The following is a 20,690-nucleotide window of genomic DNA, read 5'->3' on the forward strand; positions in this document are numbered from 1 at the left end:
CCAATGAAAATATTTTCGAGGCTTCGTATGTAGGGTCAATAGGGATATGTCCTTATTCTCATGAGGGAGTTAAGAGATGACATGGTTTCTTTAGGATATCTTTAGTTTCAAGAAGTTTCAAAGATAATGTAAGCAGTACCATCTTTGGAAGATGAAGTTATGGAGCCACATGATGGTTTGGATGATCTAGCAGATTACAAGATGGGAGTGCATCAAGTTTACAAGATATGAAAATGCAGCTAGGGAAATGGTGACACCAATTGATCTAGATGCTGTCAAAGAGTGGGTCCTGCTAGATGTAGAGGCCATGTCCATAATTCTTGGCATGGCTACAAAACTGGTCCTCCTTCACATTCAACTGACAGGCATGGTGTTTTCAGTATGGACCATGCTGAAAGGTATGTTTGAGATCAACATGGCTAGAATCCTCAATCTACAAATGAAACTTTATAGCATGAGGATGTACATCACCAAAATGAAGTTGGTGAGGGACCAGCTGTCAATAGGTGGATTCATTGTTGCAAAGTGCTAGGCCTTTGTTTCTATCATGCTCTATGGGAATTATAAAGGGTTTGTAACAACAATGGTTGCAAGACAAGTTTGGCATCGATTATTTTTGAGGAGCGAGTGCCTCTTCTTCTACAAGAAGAAGCTTAGGAGAGAAAGTATGACATAATCAACGAGAAAGCCTATGTTGTATAAGACAAGAGCAAGGGCAAGTTCGACAACGGCAAGCCTAACAACAACAAAAAAGAGGGATGTCAAGCTTGATAATGAGGAGGACTCTTCATCAAAAGGGGAAGCAAGACAAAGAGGAAATGCCTCTATGACAGTTAGGACATTTTGCAAAGGACTATAGAAAGAAAAAGGTTGACCAGAAGAGAGGAAGGAATCCAATCAAGAGTTAGAGGACTCAAAGCCAATAGTCAATGTGGTAACTAAAACAGGGGAGATCTCCTTGGTGATAACTTTGAGTGTTGTTGAGGTTCGGTATGCTAACCTTGTGTACCTATGTGTATCTTTGGCATTGAGAGATGATTTGATTAGTTAAAGAGACCACTGACCTTTGTTAAGGTGAAGGACAACAATGTTTGCTCAGGTTGGTGGTCTGGGAGCAAAGCTAACATCAATTGCACAGGGATGCATTTTAGGGGTCACTTCCCCACCTGTGAGCTCCCAAAGGAGGACATAGGGTAGGTAGACCAACAACATATCGGAGATGCCATATGGGGAGAGAAATGTACCACCACATGGGTAGGTTTGAGGAAATGTGTAAGGTTGCCACTTGGCAAAATGTAGGTTTCCATTTGGGTAGTATGTACATCACTGAGAAGGATGGGCTTGTGTGCAGTCCCCTTGATTGCCACATGGAAATGGTGTGGTCATTAGGGCAGACTAGAGGCTATACAGGTGCATAGAGCCACACAGATTGTATCCATAGACAATGCTAGGTGCTTGCACAAAGAAGAGGTGAAAATTAGAGTAGATTTGCAAGTCACAGCAAGTAGGACAACTAGAAAAAAAATTGTAGAAACTATATAGTTGCCATCTGGCAATCAGGCACATGTCAAAGGGTAGACTTGTGTCCACAAATCTGGTTAGGTGATTCTTCAATATGAGTCAGTTGACTTTAATTGCATACTATCCATATATAGGTGGCAATTTATTCATTCAATGTTTCGGTTATGCTAGAGCCTCAGTACAGGCTGCACAAACAATAGCAAGCAGGTCTAAAGACACCTATGACAAAGGTTCACAAAAGGCTGTCTATCAAAGCAAGGAGGACAAGAGTCAAGGGAGACTTGTGCCTCACCATTGGCGGCAGATAAAAGCAACAAGGAGTTGAAGGATCAAGGAGCATACAATGCCTCACCATGGGTTGTCCACCTGTTGCTTTCGTGGTACGCAGATCTTCTTTTTTTATACAATCTTTTGTTTCAACCCCATTCTCACATTGGATTTGAACTCCTAAAACTTCTTACTTTGTGAGCCGTTTGATGGATGGTCTATGGGAGCTAGTTCCCAAGTATTGGTTCCCAAGTAATGGTATATGGGAGTTAGTTCCCTAGTAATGGTCTATGGGAGCGAGTTCCCAAGGAATGGTTCCTCTGCCATGCATGCTCCTTCAACCCCTTTGAACATTTGGTGTTTTAGGTGCCTATATGGGTTTTTGTCAAGTACAACTCCACTATCCTGGTCGGCATTCTTTCAAATTTATTAAAGTGTTCTGCCTTAGGGTTTTGGTGTTGCACACTTTCCTTCTTTATTGCCTATCATTTTTTGTTATAATATGGCATTATCCCTTCTATTTTTTCTAAATATGTAGTCAAAATCTAAACCAATCTATTGATTATGGCCTCTTTTGGGTCATTATCCCATTCCATGCTTGCCATGTATATTTCTACTTCTGATTCCTTATCTTGGATTGATTGTTCTAGTCGTCTAATTTGAGCATCTACATCTGGCAACATTGGATGGGTTGTCTTGCAATTATCAATTACTGCCAATGTATGTATTCAATTGTTGATGCCACTTAGCATATTATGTTGTGTTGGTTTGAGATCTTTCATTGCTAAAAGGGATACATGGTTAGTGGTTGTGCAAGAAGTGGTGTCATCATTATTCTTGGGTATAGTGAGTTTGATTTCTCTTGTTTCCAAATTATTTTGAATACAGTATCTCTATTCTGGGTGGTGATCTTTTACATACCCCAATCATGGGGTATTGATGCTTCTCTTGGCCATGATTTTCCCAACAATATTGGTATGTTGTCCATCCTTAGGAAGATCCAATCTAGTGAATTGACTCTAGCAATTTTGGTTGGTACATTATTGACTATTCCGAGAGCTTTTATCTTGGTGTGATCTTCTTCTTTTGGTTCTAGTGAACCTTGTGTAGATTCAATCCATCCCTTGATACTTTCCCATATTATATGGCAATTTCTTAGCAGTTGGGATAGTGATGAGGTAGATAATTAAGGTGTCTAATCCAGGACTTCCAACTAAGGCTATGGTACCTATAGATCCATCACCTTTTGGTTGGGGGGTTCAATCATTGTTTTTATACTAGGTGGCATCGTGGACCTTGGCTTCTTCCTTTGCTATTTTTTAATGCGTCATAATGTTCTATCTTCCTTTGGTACTTTTTTTGCCACAAATTTTTCTTGGCCTTGTGTTACCCATTGCCTCCTTTGCTCTGCCTCAATCGTTCTTGTTCTTGTATTACCCATTGCCTTAAGGCTTGATATTGGCATTTCCCCCTCATTTTTCTTGTATTGGGGTATACTTCTTTTGCTTCTTGTAGCACAGTGGGGGTTGATGTGCTTGGTGTTGCTTCACTTTGTTAATAAGTTCTACCAAGTTGCTTCTTTTTTCCTCCTTGTTACCACAAGTACCACTTGGGCCACCACACTTTGTGTTGCCAAACTTTGATTTTCAATATCAATGATTCCAAGGGGTACAATGGGTTTTTATTCATTGGATGGTGAGGCCTCACTTTGAGTGGTGGGAGATCGACGCATGCATGCCCATCTTTGCACAAGGTTGAACTATGTTTGGGCTACTTCACCATGGGCACTCCCTTATTTGGAGGTTCTTCCCACATCCAAAGCAAACACTATATTAGAGAATTTGGGAAACTCCCAAGTCCCAATTTCAAGTAAGGGGTTAATATTTGACAATGTGGCCAAAATGTGAACTCATATTTGAAAGTGGGATTTGGGAGTATTCCCTAATCTGGTGTTTAGGATGGATTCCACTTTCAATTAATGAGTTAAGATTTGACCATGTGGCATATTCAAAATTCCCAAACTATGTGAAAATTCCCAAATTCCCTAATATAGTGTTAGCACTTGATGTGTGTTTGGTATGTAGTACGTCTTACTTGACTTGCTCATGCCAAAATTAGTCCTTTGCCTTCCATGTAGCACATGGGTTACTCTGGCTCAAATTCAAATTAGGGATTCTAGTGCTATAGGTTGGAATTGTTGAGCCAGCACGTGACTATTAGAGTGGGATTGTGAGTTTGAGGACATTATGGATGACCAGGACTCCTCAACAATTGAGGCAATTGTGACCACATAGGGATGCAATCAAGCCTTGGCATTTGCACATTGTAGCTTGAGTTTTTTTTTTTGGGCTTGAGTTACCTTCATGTTATAGAAGCATGTGTTTACATCATGGCCTAGAGCATTACAGATGGGACACCTTAGCCTTGGTGGTTGGTCCTTTAAGACTATGTGATCCCCAAGGTTGGGCACTAATTTGCTATGTGGTTGGCCATACAATGAGGGCACGACATATTCTCCCTTCTTGGATATGTAGGCATGGGAGGTTGGGACACTTGTAGCCTTTTTTCTTTAGCTTGCATCATTTCTTCTTTTACCCATTTGGTTGTGGCTTCCACTCAATTGCATGGTATGTGTTGGACAAATTGATGTAATGGGGGTTGTACCAAGGGGTACAAGGTCAGTTTGAGTTTGTGTTTCACCACATGGTGGTTAGTGTGACCAGATTAGCTGGTAGAACGGCTATTACGTGTGATTGAGACATTCATGGGTCTGATTGAGAGATCAGTGGAGTAATTTGTGGATCTAGAGATGATCTCCCTTGGGCACATGCATTGTATCAGTTGCCTTTATAAGGTCACTTCTAATCATGAATAAAGGTGCCTTTTTCCTCATTGTTAGCTCACTCATTGCTGCTCCATCATGTGGTATCAGAGCCACTTCACTCTCCTTGAGCCTTCCTCCCACTGTGCCACATCATCCTCTTCTTCCACAATTCCTTCCTTTCTTCCCTCTCTTGCCACAGATTTTTCTTAAGCTTGTTCTCTTTATTTCCTAAGCCATTTCCCATGCACTTTGAGCCCAAGCATCCTCATGATGGGGCAAGGAGGAATTATGAAATGGTTGTGCCCTCTGCCCATGTTGACACAATCATTGCTCACTAAAAAAACACATAATTCTCTCTGTAGAAGATACCATCCACAAAATGGTTCAAGATGCAATTGGGCAACATCATGAGGAGGACACTGATGAAGTTTGAGCACTAGTGCTCCAACATACAAGGAGAAATCACAAAAAAACTAGTTGACAATGGCGCATTTCTCCCAGATGACCTGACACAAATTGCTACAATTCTTCTCTGGTGGATGGTCTCTAGTTAATAGAGCTTCCTTTGTGTGCTAAAACCCCTCTTAGAGCTACTCTTATTAGTTTGAATTTTGGCCTCCAAGTTTTGTCTATCTCTGGTTGCAGTTTTTGACAGTTTGGTAGTCTTACTGGTTGACCAAGTCATCTAAAACTGGGGCTTTTGCCTTGACTTAAAGATTTTTATGAATCTTCTTGAGCTTTAGAACTCAGTTATGGAACTCATGGGTGTCATTGTACTTTGCATTTATGGAGATGACTTAGTGGTGCTCACTTGATTGTGATCAATGACATGCTTGTCCAATGGCCACCTCTTGTGAGTCATCTAACCTTCAGTACATCAGAGTAAAGAAATCTCTCAAGAAGAAGCCCAAGTTTGTCAACAAGGTCACAAAGAAAACTCAAGTCCCTTACTACTATCAATATGCAAAGAAATTTGGCTTTTCAGTTTTTCTTGCTTGCAATATGCATTTATATGGTGATAGTCCTTTCTGAAGAATTGTAAATTGATTAAAAACTTCCATTATTGGTAAGACCTTTCCTATGGCCACCAAGAAAAAAATAGATAAGCTTGAGGGTGAGGGATTTCACACATGGCAAGCCAAACTCAAGTTTATTCTCATGAAAAAGGGGATTTGGAATATTGCTAATGGGAAAGAGAAGAAACCTACTACTAGGGAAGGAAAAGCATTATGGTTACCTAACTTGGATGAAAAAGCATTAGCTATAATTGCACTTGGATTGAGTTATTCTTTTAAATTCAAAAAAATACTATTTTAAGGTTTCTAATGTTTGCATCCTTCCCTATGAGATTCAGGAGTGGCCTTGCACTCTATCTTCTTCCTCTCTTGCTACTTAACACTCTGCCTTCTCTACGAGTGGTTTCTCTTGTGCAAGAGGATTAACTTCGATGAGGGGAGACTCCTCTGCCCCCTTCAAGGGTCTCGAGGAGGATCAACTCTAGGAGGGACTTTGGGCTCTCAACCATTAGTCTGATCCTAGATCACATTGATGGTTGTGAAACTGCACATGCTGCATGGAGGCACCTTGAGGTTGTAATTGAATCAATATACTCACATTTAAATTCCATTGCAGCTCCATCATGTGGTATCAGAGCTAGCTAGCATCAATTTTGATCTTGATGATGACATTGTGATTGCTATTTTGCTTAAGCGTTTACCTGATGAATATGGTACCATTGTAACTACTCTCACTAATCTACCAGATTCCAGTTTGGTAGATATAGAGGCATCCCTCTTGGAATAAAAAGAAAAGATTAAACAAAGGAATGACTCCAAAGAGAGTGAGCCATATCTGGTCAAAAGCAACTTCAAAGCATCTACAAGCAAGAGCAAGATGAATTGCAAAATTTGTGGAAAGCTTGCTCACTTTGAAAAGGAGTGCTATGCAAAGAAGAGACTTTCAACAAATCTTGTGGAAAAAGCAGAGAAATAAGAAGGAAAACTAGAGGAGATTAAGGCTCTCACAACTTTCACCACCCAAGCCGATCTTGTGAGTGTGATGACCCATTTATCTTCTTAGTTGTTTTTGTGTGTGGTCAATAAGCGTTCTCTGCCCCCCTTAAATGATTGTTAGTCTTATCTGAGTTATTTCCTTGTCAAACCTATGGGAATTTCCCATGCATAGTCATTGTCCATTCTCCCAATTGTAAACTAAGAGTCATAACCAGAGTGAGTCACAGGTCGGGGTCATGAGTGTTGTTACTAATTGTGAACAAGCCATGAAGCTTCTAATGTACTACTGCTGGGGTGAGGTCATCAATATGTGGGGGGGTATGTTGGACAAATCGATGTAATGGGGGTTGTACCAAGGGTTACAAAGTTAGTGTGAGTTTGTGTGTCACCACATGGTGGTTAGTGTGACCAGGCTAGGTGATAGAAGGTTCTATTGAAGTGATTCAGAGATTCATGGGTTTGATTGAGAGATCAGTGGAGTAATTTGTGGATTTGGAGGTGCTCTCCCTTGGGCACATGAATTGTATCAGTTGCCTTTATCACGGCACTTTTACTCATGAATAAAGGTGTCTTTTTTCTCATTGTTGATTCACTCCATGTTTCCATCGCTGCTCCATCAGTATGATCCTGGTGTGTAATACTTACCCTCTTGGAAGACTATATTTATTGTCATCATTGCCAGTGTTGGAGTTAATCTCGTCGTGCTTGATGTCAATTGTCACTTCATTGAGTCTTTGATCCACCATGTTGGTGGTGGAGGGTGTGAGAGTAATGAAGATACAAGAAAGTTCTTGAAAATAGGTGGTGGAGGGTGGGAGAGTAATGAAGATACAAGAAAGTTCTTGGAAATAGGTGGGTTCCCAACATTCTTCTTGATATTAAGTGCATAAATGGTGCCAAGTTCTTGCCTTTATCATGGTGAAGATTACTGTGAAGCATCTTAAGTTTGACTTCTCTCTGGGCCAAAAGATGATACAAAAATATGCGAGTCGATGACTACTGAAACCAGAAAGGATATTAATTAGCCTAAACATTTTCCTAGAGAGGGATGAATCGAGAGAAGATAGACACACGAGATGAGAGAAGAGAGGCAAATGGGGAGAAGTGGGGAAAGAATGGGGGTGGGAGGGGAATGAGGGGCATAGGGGGAGTGGAACAACAATAGGAAAATGGGGAGAGGGGGAGGGGAAAAGAGAATGGGGGAGTAGAATGAAGAATAGGGGAGGGGGAAAGAGAGTAGGGGAGCAGAACGAAGAAATGGGAGTTGGAAGGAGAATGGGGAGAGGGGGAAGAGAAAGGAAAAAGGGAAAAGAGAATGAGAGAGGGTGAGGGTAGAGAATATGGGAGGGGGAAGGAGGATGGGGAGAGGGGGGAAGAGAAAGGGAAAAGGGAAAAGAGAATAGGAGAGGGGGAGGGTAGAGAATGGAGAAGCCTCAACCAGAACAAAAGGGGAGGGAGAGGAAGAGACTTGGGAGAGGGGGGTAAGAGAACTAGGGAGGGAAAGAAAAAGGGAATGAGACTAAAGAAGAGGGAGAAGATGAGGGTGGAAGAGGGAGGGGGAAAGAAGGAAAAAAAAAGTGTGAGGGGGAAAATGATATACCTTGAGTGAAGGTTGAGGTGAAAGTGAAGAAGTAGGAGGTAGGGATGGTGAAAAAGTGGTGGAGGAAATGAAGGGGAAGTGGAGAGAAAAGTGGCTGAGAAGAGGTGGAGGGAAAGTAGAGGAAGAATGGTGGAGGAAAAGCGGTGGTGGAATGGTGGAGGAAAAGTGGTGATGGAATGGTGGAGGGAAGGTGAAGGAAAAGTGCTATCTGAAGTGATTTGGGAGAGAAAGGATGTGCAAAATGGATGGGAAAGACCTGAGGAGTAGGGAGAATGCTTTGATAGGATGTGGGAGTTTAGAGGATTAAGAATTTTCCATTTAATAGTTAGTTTTCTTTATGGAAGTCATTTGAGCATGTAATTTGGGTAGAATTTCATGAATTTAGTAGTAACCAAAAGCATTTTTGTACTTCTTTGTCTTGAGTGATTTATCAATATTGGTTTTCATAGGGGGGTCTTTCTCATGCAAGTCAATGCCTAATCGACTTAGGGAGATCAAGCACAAGAATGATTGAAGTGAATTGAACACTGGGTATGTGTTCTGTTTTGGTTGCTACACAATGTATATGTCAATACATGGAGTGTATGTCAAGGGTCTCTACAAAAAGTGTATGTTTTTGTATAAAGTCTATTGCAAGAGTCTCTACACAAAGTGCATGTTACTACACAATGTATGAGTATTTCTCTCACTAATTTTTTGTACAAAGTCTATTGCAAGAGTCTCTACACAAAGTGCACGTATTACCAAGTATTAAGAGTAACATAATACTTGAAGCAAGAACACAAGCTCCACTAAGTGTTGTAATTACAACACCTCAAGATTGTTGAGATTTTACCTTGGGACTAAATAGGATCATGGAGACAATGGGGATTAAAGGCCACTATACCTTAATCTTGATTATATACAATACTCAAACAAATATATATATGGATGACATAGAAGATTAAGGTGTTTTGCACCCACCAAAACTTGTGTGGCTCTCTTTTGGTTCTCTCTCTCTCTCTCTCTCTCTCTCTCTCTCTCTCTCTCTCTCTCACTCTCTCTCTCTCTCTCTCTCTCATCTTCTTCCATTCCACTTCCATTATTGAGACCTCTCAACTGGTATTAGAGCGCGGGTGTTCTAGTTGAGCCTAGGTGTGAGCCTAGAGCCTGAAGTATGCTACTGCAGCTCTGTGGGAGGAAGGAAAATCTCTATTGGGGTGACTTTGCTTGCATCTTGGTGTGCAGAGAGCTTGCAGAAACCTTTAGAAAGTTCTCTGAGTGCTTTTGGAGCAAAAAAAGACATTTTTTGATGATTCCCCTATTCCTTTCAACGACGGACTGACAGTCCGGAATGACTTGTAGAGGTAATCATTGCCTGATTTTGGTGTCCATTGCACTTCAAGAGTTCAAAACTAGTTCATTCTTGAATTTGGGATCATTTCCTTGGATTTTTAACTCCCTGTCTCTCCTTCAACATTTTTCTGCAAGTGTGTTGGAACTCAAGTTTGAAGCAACCATTCATGGATCTATCAATTCTGGTGGACTCAGGAGGTACTAAAACTTCTCTGTTGCTCCTTATGCCCATGGATGGTGTTTATGATTGAGGCATTTGTCCCTTATTGGCATTGGGTTTGCCATTGTTTTGTCATTGCACGTTGACATTTTTTTGGGGGCCAGATTTGCTCATATGGATGCATAGTATATGCACATGAGTGAGATGCATTGTGATGCTTTGAACATTGAGTTTTTGGTGATATTACCCTCCATTGTGGCATACATATTTGGGTGCACCTGGTATTTGGTGTGATTCTTTCTTGTAGTGACTAGCATTTGGGATTTTGCTTTACTTCCATCATGGCATCCTCTTCCATGTCTCAAAAGGAGTTTTTCAGCATTAAAAGGTTTGATGGGACAAACTCTTCTTTGTGGAAATAATAGATAAGGGATGTGCTTATTCAAAAGAAGTAGATTAAACCCTTGGCAGGGATTGAAGCTAAGCCTATAGATATGTATGAGGATGATTGGAATGAGTTGGATGCATTAGAAAAGTCTACTATTAGAATTCATCTTGTAGAGTCAGTTTATTTCAGAGTAGTAAATGAGAAGACTACAAAAGATTCGTGGAAGAAATGATGTGCCACTTATAAGAAGGAAAGTGCCTCTAATAAAGTTTACCTCAGGAAGAGGTTGTTTGAGTTGCAGATGAAGGAAGGGGTCTCCATTGCTTCTCACTTGAATGAATTCAATATTATTTTCAGCTAGCTTTAAGCTCAGAAGAAGATGAATTTTGATGTTGAGACTAAGGCAATATTCCTCTTGTATTCATTGCCATCCTCATGGGATACCTTCTGTACAGCTGTCAGTAGCTCTACACCTGGTGGAGTACTAAAGTTTGATGATGTTGTGGGTAGCTTGTTGGCTGAGGAGATTAAACGGAATTCTATGGATGACAAGTAGGGTGCAACATTAAATGTGCAAAGGGGAATATCACAGTTCAGGGGAAGTCCCAAGAAACAAGGAAGTCTCATAGCAAATCTAGGGCACATAACATTGAGTGTTACCATTGTGGCAAGAAGGGCAACGTGAAAAAGGATTGCTACAAGCTAAAAAGAGAAAAAGAATAAGAAAAAGAATGCAAATTGGGGTGCAAATAAGAAGGAAGAGAGTCCAAGGGAGGACAAAGGAAAAATGAAGATCGACGAGATCAATGCAGTCATCATTGATAATAGTGACAATGACATTCTCTTCATGTCTAGTCTACCTGCTGCTGCGGACTTGCTTACCACTTCAGATGATGCATATTCCCAGGGTTGCATTTTGGATTTTGGTGCTTCATTCCATGTTACTACCCATAGGGAATGGTTCTCCATTTATGGCAATGGAAAGATAGGCTATGTGCATCTTGGAAATAACTATGCATGTGACATAGTGGGAGTAGGTGACATAAAGTTTTCTTTTGCAAATGGGTCTGCATTTGTTTTGAAAAATGTGAGACATGTTTCTAAGCTGACCAAAAGTGTTATCTCAGTGGGTCAGCTAGATGATGCTAGTTTTCAGACCACCTTTGGTTTTCAAAGTTGGAAAATTCAGAAGGGCTCTATGATTTTGGCAAGGGGTGCCAAGTGTGGGATGTTGTATCCCTTACATGTATCAAGGTATTTGATCATGTTGTTGCAATAACCGAGTAGCCAAGTACCTCTTTGTGGCATTGCGGTTGGGGCACATGAGCCAGAATGGAATGAAACTCTTCTGCCATTTGGGATATGTACCGCATTTGAGTTTTTTTAATTTTGAATTCTGTGAACACCATCTCTATGGGAAGTAGAGTAAATCAACCCATAAAAGAAGGGAAAAGAAAGAGTTTGAAAAGCTTAATTTGGTGCATTCAGACATATGTGGTCCCATGCCTACACGTTCATTAGGTGGGGTTGAATACTATGTGACATTTATTGATGATGCAACTAGGAAGTTGTGGGCTTATTGCATAGCTTGGAAGAGCGATGTGTTCTAGGTATTTTAGAAATGGTTGGCTTTGGTTGAAAATCAATCAGGTAGAACGATTAAATGCCTACAGGTTGACAATGGTGGAGAGTGTCTCTTCCATGACTTTCAACATTTTTGTGATACACGTGGGATCAAGAGGGAGCTCACGCCCCTCATACTCCAAAGCAAAATCCAGTAAATCCAGTTGCAGAATAGATGAATTGCACCATTCAGGAAAGGTTGTAATGTATGCTTTCTAATGCAAGTCTTTCTGGTGGTTTTTAAGAAGCCTTCTTACTCTCATTTGTGTATATTTGGGTGTGAGGCATATGCACATGTGCCAAAAGAGCTTTGGAAGAAGCTAGATCCTAAGTCTAGGAAATGCATCTTTCTGGGTTATGGTGAAAGTGGAGAGATGGGCTATCATCTCTAGGATTCAGAAGCAAAGAAGATCATATGAAGCCATGATGTGGATCCTTTGGGAATGACATAGAAGGTTGTGCTAAAAACTATCACTAACACTCTACAAAATTGATAAGAAATCACAATTTCAAGGTTGACCTTATATAAACTCTTGCATGGACAATTTTGTAACGTCAAGACAATCAAAGAAAATAATATCAAAATGCAAGATGTGGTAAATTAAAATATGTCATTGAACATAGTAAATGCAAATAACTTCAAGGAAGATACATATAATAGTAAAGCAATCCATCTACATCATGTCCATGATGCTAGAGTGTTGTATTGCTATTCAATGGAGGAGGCTATACCAAATGTCAATAAGTCCAAGTGCATCACGATTGATGGCATGGATTAGAACACAACAACATTGCCAAGGTACAAGCACCCCCCACCTCAAATGGAGGGTAGAATAGGATGAGAAAAAGATGTGTGTGGAGTATTTGTATATAGGTATATATTATTTTGTAATTTATGGATTGCTCTTTGCATAAACATGATAGTGACTAGTGGCAACATTCATCATGAAGGCAATACAAAAGATCCAAGATGCACATGGATGTTTACCATGAATCTTGTGTATACAAGCTGATAATTGTTGTAGAGAAAATAAGAATAGATACATATTTGATTTATGCTCTATGTTGGTTGTTTTGAGAATATTTAAAGACATGGAAGTCAATTTTCTTCCTGTTGGCCAGACGCATGAAGACATAGAACAAATATTTAGCGATATTTTTGAAGATTTGAAGTCAAGGGATGTTTTGACCATGGAGGATAGATTGGACTAGGAAAAAAAATCATAGGTTCATGAAAGGCATAATCAAACGTATTTATCTAAGAGAGGATGGTAGATTGTAGAGAATTCATAGAGCCACATCTAAAATAAGTAGATAATGCACTAATAGGACACACAAATCCACATTACTTTCAATTTAGCATACATGACAACATTTTAGGATGCAATGAAAGCACTACTCAATGGATAGAGAACATTTGTGGAGTAAGCCATTTGTTGTATTAGAACAAACAATTCCATTGGAGGAAATAATATTTGCTCTCACAAAATAAAGCACATGACATAGATGAAAGGAAAGGCTTGCAAGCATTTATTTCACATGTTAGAAGTATAATGCAAAAACATCTTGAGCAGCCAAATAAAAACATGGAGACAATCAAGTCAAATGAGGCCCTTGTTAAGTATCTAAAAGAACAAGAAAATTAATGAGGATTGAATACTCTGAACCTTTTTGGCTAGAACGAGATGACTCATGAGGATCTGAATTTGATGTGATAGATATGGAAGAAGATGAGCAATGCCTTTTACCTCAAAGGTATTGTGGTACAAAGGATGACAAGCCCTTACCCAAGTTTTTACTATAGACAACAAAATTCAAGAGGGTATTTTTGTTGTAATTTGGGCACTGGATCTAGAATCAATGTTGAAGGACCAAGGTGTCCCTTTGGGTGGGAAAAAATTGGAGGTCCTTAGAGGAAGAATCGAAATTGAGTATATTAGAGAACATGGTAGATTGGATAGCATTCATAGAGCTAGATTAATAAAAGGAGATGATGTGCTAATAGGGCAACAAATACACACTACTTTTAATTTAGCATCCATGACAAAGAATTTAGTGAAGCAATGCAAGCACTACTTAGTGGATGCAGACATTCTAGAGTGAGCCCTATGTTAGATTAGAACAAACAAATCCATTAGGGGAAACAAAATTTGCTCTCACAAAACACAAAGCACTGGAGACACATGAAATGAAAGGCTTGCAAGGGTTTATTTCACATGTTAGAAGTATGATGCAAAAATATTCGGAGCAGTCAAATAAAAATATGAAGACAATCAAGTCAAATGAGGACCTTGTTAAATATCTAAAAGGACAAGAAATTTTAATGAGCATTGAGTACTATAAATCTTTTTGGAGTATTCAAAACATATTCTATGTCTTGTTCCAAACAAATGGTGTATCTTTACACTAACTATATTTTGAATTCAACACACGCTTTGCATATTTGTCGTATTTCCACTATCGAACACTGAAGAAAGATGTAGAGATGGGTTGCATAGTGTTATAATTGAATCAAAGTTTGGAATTTACTATATCATTGTTAAATGGAGCTTACCCTTACAACTTTGGTGAATCTTTAGCTCTATTAGGCCATATTTGTATAAAGGTGTCCCATGTAGTGTTGTGAATTCACCTAATTTTGGAGTTTACCAAGTGATACTGTGTAGAGGTAACTAGTTTGGAAAAAAGTCCAAATAAATTGTGAAAGTCAAAATATGCTGAATAGTGTGTCTAAGAAATAGGCATTAGAGGCACCCTAAAAAAGGGTAAGGAAATGGTGCCACAAGCACAAAAAAACATGATCACATGGCAGAATGAATGTTGACGAGGCAAGTATTGCAACATTTGCAACTGTCTAGGCCACATGAACAAAGACTCTTGCTTCAACAAGCATAAACAAAGAGTGAACATCCATTAGGTGGAACAAGGCACCTTGTAAAGGGAAGAATAAGGAGCACCAAAACAACATGCTACATTGATGGTGAGGAAGACCATCGAAAGAGCAAATGCTGATTGTGGAAGAAATAACCTTACATGCTTCAAAAGACATGCAATTAAGATGGCTATACACCAATAGTGGGCATGGTACCATTGATAGATACATAGGTTCATAAGATCACAAGGAGAAGTATAGATGAGCCCAAAGAAGCTAAACGAGTGAGGGTGTTTGATAGAAAGAAGTAACAAAATGGTGAAGCAGATAAGCCATGAAATCAAGCAAAAAGAACCCCTCATTGAAGTAGGGGAATCATCAACAAACAAACAAACAATCAATGGGATGGAATGAATGAACAAGGGAAATAGATCCATGCATAAGGATGAATTTGAAGGAACAATGGAGTAGAAATATATGATTTCATCCTTGGAGAATTTCTAGTGATAGAATGTATCGATCAACTGATTGACTTGCTCCCCATTGTGTAACATTCTTTCAAAGTCTAGTCATTGACCAACAACTAGTGGTAGCACCCCTCATGACAATGATTGAGGTGACTAAAATGGAAATCTAGGAGAAGAAGGTGCCCATAATCAATGTCAAAGTCTGTAATCATATGGTGAGGGAAGTGCTTAACGATGGAGGATGAGTAAGGATCATGTCTAACAAAGTGTAAAAGAGGACGAATTGAAGAACTTGAAGCCCTAGACATTCAATATTTAAGTGGTGGAATGTAGGTGATATTTATCGGCATGCTTAAGGGTGTTTACAACAAGATTAGTGGAGCCTACTTCATGGTCAAGATCAAGAGTGAAGAAGGGTATGGATGCTATTGGGATGACCATGGATGAAGCATGCCAAGGTTCTCTAGGATTAGGGAGAGAGACCTTACAATTTCCCAAGATCGGAAGGATGGTGCAAAAGATGATGGGAAAAAGCATGACCCATACAAATTTCAAGGCTAAATAGCTAAAGGTCTAAGAGGCCTACACCTCAGACATTGAGGAAAAGCTACTCACCCTCAACATTGTGCCTACCACAGTGAATTATGCAATGCTGGTAGCAACTAAAAAAGGTTAATGGAAGCTAAAGAGCTACACATGGATTTTCCAAAAGGCTTCATCACAGAACCAAAAGAATAGAGAAGTCCAAGAACAACTAGCAAATCGAACCACCCACATTTAGAAGCAAAGGGACAAGTTGCATTACCAAATGGAAGAGATTTTATAGCTCCTCATCTCATTGTAGGATGTAGAGAAGACGAAATCGAAGTTGTACAAAGACCTCTAAGGAGAAGTTAGCATAGGAATGACTAGCACCTCACCCTCTATAACCCTAGCAACATCTTCTAAGGCAACCCCTATAGAGAAAAAACCAAGTGTAAAAATCAAAGGAAGGGGTTTGAGAGAAGCAAACAGAAGTGTAAAAAGCAAAGGAAGGGGATTGAGACAAGAAAAAGACCGAGGAAGAAAAATAGCAAGCTACTGAAAAGGCTAGAGAGCAAAGGAATGAAGAGAGAGTCAAGAAACCAAAGCTATAGGAAAGAAAGCATCCAAATAAGTGGAATATCCATGTAGCGAAGCACCAAGGGATATGTGAATTAGAAAGAAAGTAGCCAAAGAAGTGGAATGTCCATGCAGCAAAGCATCGAGGGATATGTAGCAAAGCATCAAGGGATATATGAGGTCAAGCAAAAATAAATTGCAAAGCTGAGCACTCTAGAAAGAGCCTAGGCATCCGTGAAGGAGGAACCCACTGAATTGGAGCCCAAATTTCAATCGCCATTGATGACCCTACCAAGGACTCAACAATAGAAGAGGTTAAGTGAGTGGCCCACGTAAGCGATATGTGAGGTCACATAAAAGTGAATCGCAGAGATGCGTGAGCTAGAAAGAGCCTAGGCATCCTCAAAGGAAGAACCTAACAACTTGGAGCCCAAAGTCTAGCAGCCACCGATGACCCTACCAATGACTGAACAACAGATGGTGCTTGCATAAAGTAATCTTGCTAACATGCAATGCAAAGTCACATGCAATGTGCCCTTACTTGTCGGCCAATTTTCATACTCAGGTTTCTTTGGGGGCTAACCTCAAAAGTCAACAAGTTTATTGGAAAAAAAAAAGAACAAGAGAAACTTGGAAGGGGTGGACCACAAACACACAAAGTCATTTCCTTATGCATTCTACTCAAGAAAAAGACAGCACGGAAGTGAGCGATCATGATAAGACTAGACAAGGTAGCAAAGGTGGTGAACCATAGGACCTCCTTAATAGAAATGTTGGCCACCTTTTTGTTGCCCTAGGACCTAAAGGGAACTCATGATTTGATAATGGGACTCAACATGGGGAAGGGCATCTACTACAAACTATAATGTCTAGGAACCCTTCTATAGATGCAACCAACCCTTGATTCCACCCTAATTCCTTGATCGTAAGGTAGCACACATTGATGATACCATGAGTAGCAAAGAGAAATACAATTCACAAAAAATGCAACTTAAAGCAGAGTTGGGACAATGTTGAACCATGGAACTACTGTTTTAGGGATTCAACTAAGGCCAAAAGCAAAGGTCTTGACCAAAGAGCAAATCGTACAAAATGAGCTTCCAAATGAGGAGCAAATCGGTGAAGTTCAAGGAAAACCAAGGAGTTCCGAGTAACTCATACCCACCTATCAATATTGTGTACCAAAGGCCCAGCCCCACATAGATGGTGCTACATGATAAGTAGGACAATGCTACGTGTTAAGACAAGTGACAATGGGCCTCATTGTAGTGCCACCTACCCCTTTGGTTGGTAGGTGTGAGTAGTTGTAAATGTGATGGGTAGTATCGATCGGTATGTTGGAAGGAAGTCATGTGTGTATAAGGTCCTAGAGTTCTAGGAGTTAGGGTGTTCTTGCTAGCAAGGCAACCCATGTGCATAGAGTGCATTTGTATTCAATCGTCAATTTTGGCTAAGTAATAGAAGAAGCTTGATTCTAATTCATGTGGACTCTCTCTCTCTCTCTCTCTCTCTCTCTCTCTCTCTCTCTCTCTCTCTCTCTCCATTTTCTTTCCAATTCATGTATTCCCCCTTGCCCCCTAGCTATGTATTAATGACATAATGATTCACATTGCTTGATGATTTGTTGGTCATCTAGAAATGGAAATCTCCCCACATACTTGGATGAAATGAAGGGCAATGGGTGAACCAAATTCTAGCATGCAGTATCACGATTTGGCATTAACATTCTTCGTGATTTTCCCCCTCTTCCTAGGTGTAATTGTATCTAGCATTACATTCTTCGTGATTTTTTCCATGTACCTAGATGCAATTGCATCATCTCCATGTTTTGGATGGGTTGGATGATGGAGAATATCTCTTCGAAGAGATTCAACTTGAAAAATATGGGCTTGCTTCAATCTTCATGCAATTTTCTTATGTTTTATATGTTGAATCTTCTCTGGTTTTAAGATTAAAGAGCTCCAATTTAGAATAATTTGGTTTTCTTCAATGCTCATGCAATTTCCTTATGTTTTGCTTGTTGAATATTCTCTTATGCTAAGATTGGATTGCTTCAATCTTTATGCAGTTTTGGTATGTTTTGTATGTTGGATCTTCTCTTGTGTTTGTTGAGGATGGTGCAAATTGCACCATCTACACAGGGCATAGGGGCAAACCCTAACCCTAACCCTAATCCTATCCCTAATCATAACCCTAACCCTAACCCTAATCCTAATCCTAACCCTTACCCTAACTGTAAGGGGTTCACATGTTTATTTTCATGTTCATGTTCAATGCAACTTCGTGTATAGGTAGCTATATCGTGTGCACTCCTCTCTCTCCATTTATTGCCACAGGATATGTACTAGTTTATGATGCCAACTCGAGTCTCATTAGCCTTGATAGATCAGATGCAGGTGCTTCGAAATCAACCCACAATTTTTTATCATGCACATTCCTCAGTAAGCCCTCAACATGAGGCACACTTCTCTGTATGCCCTTAGCATAAGGTACATTTGACTGTAAGCCCTTAGCACGAGGCAGTCCCACACATATCAGCATAGTCTGATTCTCATGATGCACAGTCATCATCTTCATGCATGGATCTGACTCCATATACTTCTTTTAGATTTCTTTTTAGTTTTTGATACTATCATATGCACACAAAAAAACACAAAAAGATCTTGTATATGCAGCCTTTACTTACCCAGTGCAATTTAAGAGGGGGTATTGAGGATGGTGTACATTACACCATCTACATAAGGCATAGGGGCAAACCCTAAGCCTAACCCTAAGGGGTTCACATGTATATCTTCATGTTCATGTTCAATACAACTTAGTATACAGGTAGCTATATCGTGAGCACTCCTCTCTCTCTCCCTCCCTCACTTCCACTATTAGTGTCTAGATTGAATACTAGATGATGTTATCATCATTCTATTGTGGAATTTCTTAAAATTTCCTTCCCTCTTGGTTGTAGGAAGCATGGAATGACTTATAGGAGAGTAATTTTTAAGACCTTACATTATGATCTTGAGTGTAATGGGTCTGGACATGCTAGGATGCATGTTTAAGGAGATCAAGGAGTGCCTTGATGTATCGATCAAGTGATTGAAGTGGAATGTATGCTTGGAAATATATCAACGTCCCCTCAGGTTATAGTCACCTCATTTGGGCCCCATATCATGCACCATGAGTAATTATCTAATTGCATACTTTTCATGAGCAATTATCAAATTGCATATGTTTCATGAGTTTCCTTCTATGTTGCATATCAATTCCATTGTGAAGTCTTTCCCTTTGAACATGATAAGCCATGTGTAAATTGCTATCTTAAGAAGTAAATGATAATTATGTTTTAATTATTATGTACATGAGAGAATTACCATATGCATACATGAAACGCTACCATGCATATCACTAAGAAAGTACATGAGCAAAGTAATGGTAGCTCAGTAGGCAGTTATTTGTGATTATAACTATGAATGCTTAGTTAAGCGATGGCATTATGTATCAATCAAGTTTTGCATATTCATATAATTCATATAAGCCACCCAACAAGGATTATGGGAAATATCCATTTGGGTCAGGAGATTTGTTGTTACGAATTATGCTTATGGACAGATGCAGGACTTTAGGTGTGATCAATTTGAAGGATATTTGGAATAATTTTGGATGAAATGGAAAGAGATTAACAAGAAATATGGGATAAATGCTAGCAATGGGGGAATGACTAAACTATGTTGAAAACTTATACCAAATCAAAATCAGTGTATTCTCTTATACTAAATGCATAGATGTCCACGCCTAGACACGATATAATATGGATGACATATGCTACCACATTTGTGGGGCAAAGTACTCCCCCAAAGGCCAAAGCCTTGTATGGAATTCACTTAATGAATGGCACTTGCTTAGAGGCAAGTTGAGCAAATGGGAGGTTTTTCGAGGCGATAGGAGGGGGGGATGTCATTCTTTAAAAGCCAACCATCTAGTGGGTGCGGGCAAGCATGAATTTAATTATACCCATATTCAAAATTTTACATCTTTCCACATAAATGTTTACCCCCTTCTATATGTATACATGTTTTAAAGTTGAATTTAAAGCTCCACTTTATAAAACCAAATCTCATAAAATAAGTATTTTTAAAAAATGAAATACATTGAATAATTATTTTAAATTACCCTCGTATGTTTAGATGGCATGTAACTCCCCTAATCTAAAATTTCTCCTCCATTAACTACTGTGCCATGTTACACGTTGATAAAGTGGCTTTTATTAAGGATTTGTGGTTAAAGACTTTTAAATGGATGAAGGGAGTTTTATTGCTTACTTGGTGATTTAGTGTGACTCCTCTACTTCAGAGCAATCATAAAGTTGGCTTACAAATCTCTTCATGTTCAAATATGTAGAAATATTTTTTTTTTGGCAAAATGGTGGGTCCCTTGAGCAATGCACACAATAGTCTTTAAAGAAAGGTTGCAATGATGGGATCTTTTTTGTTTCCACAAAAAAGCACATATTTATGGGTTATGTATTT

This window comes from Dipteris shenzhenensis, chromosome 8 (assembly GCF_047967505.1).
Source record: "Dipteris shenzhenensis isolate YYH24624 ecotype China chromosome 8, Dip_SZ_1.0, whole genome shotgun sequence".
NCBI classification, from domain to species: Eukaryota; Viridiplantae; Streptophyta; class Polypodiopsida; order Gleicheniales; family Dipteridaceae; genus Dipteris; species Dipteris shenzhenensis.